This window comes from Dendrobates tinctorius, unplaced genomic scaffold (genome assembly GCF_039654945.1).
Source record: "Dendrobates tinctorius isolate UK_male_01 unplaced genomic scaffold, ASM3965494v1 ptg000130l, whole genome shotgun sequence".
NCBI lineage: Eukaryota > Metazoa > Chordata > Amphibia > Anura > Dendrobatidae > Dendrobates > Dendrobates tinctorius.
The window spans coordinates 2,952,855-2,958,854 of NW_027361798.1; the positions used below are offsets into that span (position 1 = coordinate 2,952,855).

The 6,000-nt window shown below is 47.1% G+C and overlaps 1 protein-coding gene across 3 annotated transcripts in view; it reads right to left on the reverse strand.

Moving 5' to 3' along the window:
* The window catches only part of LRRC24 (leucine rich repeat containing 24), a 121,068-nt gene extending 116,139 nt beyond the window's left edge, over positions 1 to 4,929 (reverse strand). Inside the window, exon 1 of one of the 3 annotated variants that reach the window (XM_073543250.1) lies at positions 4,735 to 4,929. The gene's annotated coding sequence lies outside the window, so the exon portion shown is untranslated. Of the gene's footprint in view, positions 1 to 4,380; positions 4,401 to 4,453; positions 4,599 to 4,734 lie in introns of those variants that run through there. The other 2 variants (XM_073543251.1, XM_073543252.1) reach the window with 2 other exon arrangements.
* Between the last annotated feature and the right edge of the window lie 1,071 nt (positions 4,930 to 6,000).

Here is a 6,000-nt window from a genome sequence, read left to right on the forward strand (position 1 = left end):
AAACCAAGGTCAGCATTATAGCAGTTACATTCTTGTACATAGGGGCAGTATTATAGTAGTTATATTCTTGTAAATAGGGGCAGTATTATAGTAGTTATATTCTTGTACATAGGGGGCAGTATTATAGTAGTTATATTCTTGTACATAGGGAGCAGTATTATAGTAGTTATATTCTTGTACATAGGGGGCAGTATTATAGTAGTTATATTCTTGTACATAGGGGGCAGTATTATAGTAGTTATATTCTTGTACATAGGGGGCAGTATTATAGTAGTTATATTCTTGTAAATAGGGGCAGTATTATAGTAGTTATATTCTTGTACATAGGGAGCAGTATTATAGTAGTTATATTCTTGTATATAGGGGCAGTATTATAGTAGTTATATTCTTGTACATAGGGAGCAGTATTATAGTAGTTATATTCTTGTACATAGGGAGCAGTATTATAGTAGTTATATTCTTGTACATAGGGGGCAGTATTATAGTAGTTATATTCTTGTACATAGGGGGCAGTATTATAGTAGTTATATTCTTGTACATAGGGAGCAGTATTATAGTAGTTATATTCTTGTACATAGGGGGCAGTATTATAGTAGTTATATTCTTGTACATAGGGGGCAGTATTATAGTAGTTATATTCTTGTACATAGGGGGCAGTATTATAGTAGTTATATTCTTGTACATAGGGGGCAGTATTATAGTAGTTATATTCTTGTACAGAGGGGCAGTATTATAGTAGTTATATTCTTGTACATAGGGGCAGTATTATAGTAGTTATATTCCTGTACATAGGGGCAGTATTATAGTAGTTATATTCTTGTATATAGGGGCAGTATTATAGTAGTTATATTCTTGTACATAGGGGGCAGTATTATAGTAGTTATATTCTTGTACATAGGGGCAGTATTATAGTAGTTATATTCTTGTACATAGGGGCAGTATTATAGTAGTTATATTCTTGTACATAGGGGGCAGTATTATAGTAGTTATATTCTTGTACATAGGGGCAGTATTATAGTAGTTATATTCTTGTACATAGGGGCAGTATTATAGTAGTTATATTCTTGTACATAGGGGCAGTATTATAGTAGTTATATTCTTGTACATAGGGAGCAGTATTATAGTAGTTATATTCTTGTACATAGGAGCAGTATTATAGTAGTTATATTCTTGTACATAGGGGCAGCATTATAGTAGTTATATTCTTGTACATAGGAGTAGTATTATAGTAGTTATATTCTTGTACATAGGGGCAGTATTATAGTAGTTATATTCTTGTACATAGGGGCAGTATTATAGTAGTTATATTCTTGTACATAGGGGCAGTATTATAGTAGTTATATTCTTGTACATAGGGGGCAGTATTATAGTAGTTATATTCTTGTACATAGGGGGCAGTATTATAGTAGTTATATTCTTGTACATAGGAGCAGTATTATAGTAGTTATATTCTTGTACATAGGAGCAGTATTATAGTAGTTATATTCTTGTACATAGGGAGCAGTATTATAGTAGTTATATTCTTGTACATAGGAGCAGTATTATAGTAGTTATATTCTTGTACATAGGGGCAGCATTATAGTAGTTATATTCTTGTACATAGGAGTAGTATTATAGTAGTTATATTCTTGTACATAGGGGCAGTATTATAGGGGCAGTATTATAGTAGTTATATTCTTGTACATAGGGGGCAGTATTATAGTAGTTATATTCTTGTACATAGGGGGCAGTATTATAGTAGTTATATTCTTGTACATAGGGGGCAGTATTATAGTAGTTATATTCTTGTACATAGGAGCAGTATTATAGTAGTTATATTCTTGTACATAGGAGCAGTATTATAGTAGTTATATTCTTCTACATAGGAGCAGTATTATAGTAGTTATATTCTTCTACATAGGAGCAGTGTTATATATTGTATATTGGACATTCTTGTATCTCAGGACCGTTCCGTATATCCGTTCCTATGTATAGTGAGTGGAGTTGCCGTTTTATTGATCTCTTCCAGTCTGTGATTTGCAGACACTCTGGCCACTGTCTATGTTGTTACATGGAGCAGGATTTTGTGAATATTACGCCCTGATTTTGCAGTATAATCACCGTGATGCGGTTTCTTATTATAAGGATGTGGCTGCACTTTATAATATTCGCTTTGTTACTTGGGAATCAAACATTCTGATTTCCCCTTTCCAGCAGAAACACTTGCAGATCATTCCCAATATAGCAGGAGCCGTAGATGATTAATGACAAGAGCAGATCCCCAGCAAGGCTGCCACCTAGAGGTCAAGGAAGTCAGAGAACACTCATGGCCATGGCTCCAGGTTGTAGAGGTGGGACACTTTGTGGCGCACCAGAGGTATATTTTGTTTGTACACTTTGCTCTTGGTTAATACGTTAGATGTTTAGCGCATCCACATCATGATCAGAAGACTGAGAATCACAATGAAGGAAGCCTGGATCCAGCATCTCCGGGGTTAATACAATTGATGTAAACGTTACTGAATTTCTGCACAAGCAGGGACACTGGCAGCAGCAATAATGGAGTTTGATGGATCACCGCATTACCAAGGAGGAAAGCTGCGTACAGCCGAGCATGAACACATCCAGGTACAGCAGAAGTAGAGCCGGGGGACACCTGTGTGCGGCGGGCCCCCGCCAAACTGTGCACAGACTCTACAGCAATCACACAGGGTCCCCCTGACATGTCTGACCTAAGAACAGGTGACAGAACAATGGTGAACCAAAGGGCGAAGGCCGAAGACACGTGGGTGGGAAAGACAAGTAACAAAACATGAGAATAGCATGAAACGCTGCAGCGAGAACATCTACTACATAAGGGCTAGAGGAGCGTACATGGACTGTATAAGAGGGGACAGGAGCGTACATGGACTGGAAAAGGGAGGACAGGAGTGTACATGGACTGGAAAAGGGGGGACAGGAGTGTACATGGACTGCAAAAGGGGGGACAGGAGTGTACATGGACTGGAAAAGGGGGGACAGGAGTGTACATGGACTGGAAAAGGGGGGACAGGAGTGTACATGGACTGCAAAAGGGGTGACATGAGTGTACATGGACTGCAAAAGGGGGGACAGGAGCATACATGGACTGCAAAAGGGGGGACAGGAGCATACATGGACTGCAAAAGGGGTAGAGGAGCGTACATGGACTGCATAAGAGGGGGCAGGAGTGTACATGGACTGTATAAGAGGGGACAGGAGTGTACATGGACTGCAAAAAGGGGGGGGCAGGAGCACAGATGGGCTGTATAAGAGGGGACAGGAGTTCCTTATACATGTAGTATGAGGAGGACAAGAGCGTATGTATATCTACTAGTGAAGGACAGGAGCATACATCTACTACATAAGGGGGAGAGAATCATACATGAAATACAAAAAGAGGACGGGAGCGTATATTTAATAGAGGAGGAGGACAGGAGTGTACAGGTAATAGAGGAGGACAAGATCGCATGTGTATCTACTAGAGAAAGAAGACTTTAGCATACGTCACCTACAAAAGGGAGGACAGGAGACTACGTCTACTACAAAAGGGAGGTCAGGAGAGTTGATCTATTACAAAAGGAGGAGAGGACTATGCATCTACTAGAGAAGGAGGACGGGAGTGTTCTACTAGAGAAGGAGGACAGGAGCGTACATTTACTAGAAGAAGGAGGACAGGAGTGTGCATGTATTACAAAAGGGGGAGAGGAGCATACATCTACTAGAGAAGGAGGACAGGATAGTAAATCTACAAAGGAAATAGGACAGGAGGGTACCTCTACTAAACGAAGGAGGACGGGAGTGTTCTACCAGAAAAGGAGGACAGGATAGTACATTTACTAAAGAAGGAAGGCAGGAGTGTTCTTCTAGAGGACAGGAGCGTACATGTATTAGGTGAGTGAGAACAGTTAGGAGTGTAACAATCCCAGTTGCAGATGGTGCGACCGCGACAAGGCACTTGCGGGAGAGAGTCCCACCTACGCCAGGGCCTAATTCTGATGGATGTACTTCGAAGGACACACATTCAGCTGAATAGCATTGCAGGTCAGGGGCCTAATTAGTGGATGCAGGGAAGTTGGTGTGCTGCCGGCATACTGAAGTCAAAGAGGACCAGAATGGAGGACATTACCCAAGGAAGGGGCCCGGGACGGAAGGCGTTACCCAAGGAAGGGGCCCGGGACGGAGGGCGTTACCCAAGGAAGGGGCCCGGGACGGAGGGCGTTACCCAAGGAAGGGGCCCGGGACGGAGGGCGTTACCCAAGGAAGGGGCCCGGGACGGAGGGCGTTACCCAAGGAAGGGGCCCGGGATGGAGGACAATATTACATGGGGGCCAAACACGTCATTTTAGGATCTAGATTGCTGCAAGGGCCCATCAGTCTCACCAACATGCAGGTGGAGGCCCAAGACCAAATATTCCACCTTATTATGCCAATGAGAACAGGAGTGTCCATCAACCAGAGGAGGGAGAGAGGAGCGTCCATCTGCCAGAGCAGGAGGAGGGAGAGGAAAGGAGCGTCCATCTACTGGGGGAGAGGAGCGTCCATCTGCCACAGCAAGAGGAGGAGAGGAGCGTCCATCTGCCAGAGGAGGAGGGGGGAGGAGAGGAGCGTCCATCTACTATAAGAAGGCAGAGAGGAGCGTCCATCTACACCAGCAGCCCTGGGATGCAGGTGTCGGGTGACTGCGGTGCACGGTCGGGGTGTCGGGCGCAGTCCGGGTTCCTGCTCGGTACTCACCGTCTGCTCTTGTCCCCGCCGCCCGCAGCTCCCGCGTCCATGCCCGGACCCAGCACTGACAGCTCAGCCCGCAGCCGCCTCCTCTGACTGGAGACAGCGGTGACATCACGCGGCCCGGCCAACCGGAGCAACCGCGTCACCGCCCGTCCCCACCATCCACCGGCGACACCGGGCCCTCCCCTGACCGAGCACCGACATCGGCTGTGCACATCACCGACCACCCGCAAACATCACCGCTAGATATCCTACCCGACACTGATCACCCCCCAGGTGTAACACCCGACACTGATCCCCCCCCAGGTGTAACACCCGACACTGATCCCCCCCAGGTGTAACACCCGACACTGATCCCCCCAGGTGTAACACCCGACACTGATCACCCCCCAGGTGTAACACCCGACACTGATCCCCCCCCAGGTGTAACACCCGACACTGATCACCCCCCAGGTGTAACACCCGACACTGATCACCCCCCAGGTGTAACACCCGACACTGATCACCCCCCAGGTGTAACACCCGACACTGATCACCCCCCAGGTGTAACACCCGACACTGATCACCCCCCAGGTGTAACACCCGACACTGATCGCCCCCAGGTGTAACACCCGACACTGATCGCCCCAGGTGACACTGATCACCGCCAGGTGTAACACCCGACACTGATCACCCCCCAGGTGTAACACCCGACACTGATCCCCCCCAGGTGTAACACCCGACACTGATCCCCCCCAGGTGTAACACCCGACACTGATCCCCCCCAGGTGTAACACCCGACACTGATCACCCCCCAGGTGTAACACCAGACACTGATCACCCCCCAGGTGTAACACCCGACACTGATCCCCCCCAGGTGTAACACCCGACACTGATCCCCCCCAGGTGTAACACCCGACACTGATCCCCCCAGGTGACACTGATCCCCCCCAGGTGTAACACCCAACACTGATCACCCCCCAGGTGTAACACCCGACACTGATCCCCCCCAGGTGTAACACCCGACACTGATCACCCCCCAGGTGTAACACCCGACACTGATCCCCCCAGGTGACACTGATCACCCCCAGGTGTAACACCCGACACTGATCACCCCCCAGGTGTAACACCCGACACTGATCCCCCCCAGGTGTAACACCCGACACTGATCACCCCCCAGGTGTAACACCCGACACTGATCACCCCCCAGGTGTAACACCCGACACTGATCCCCCCAAGGTGTAACACCCGACACTGATCCCCCCAGGTGACACTGATCACCGCCAGGTGTAA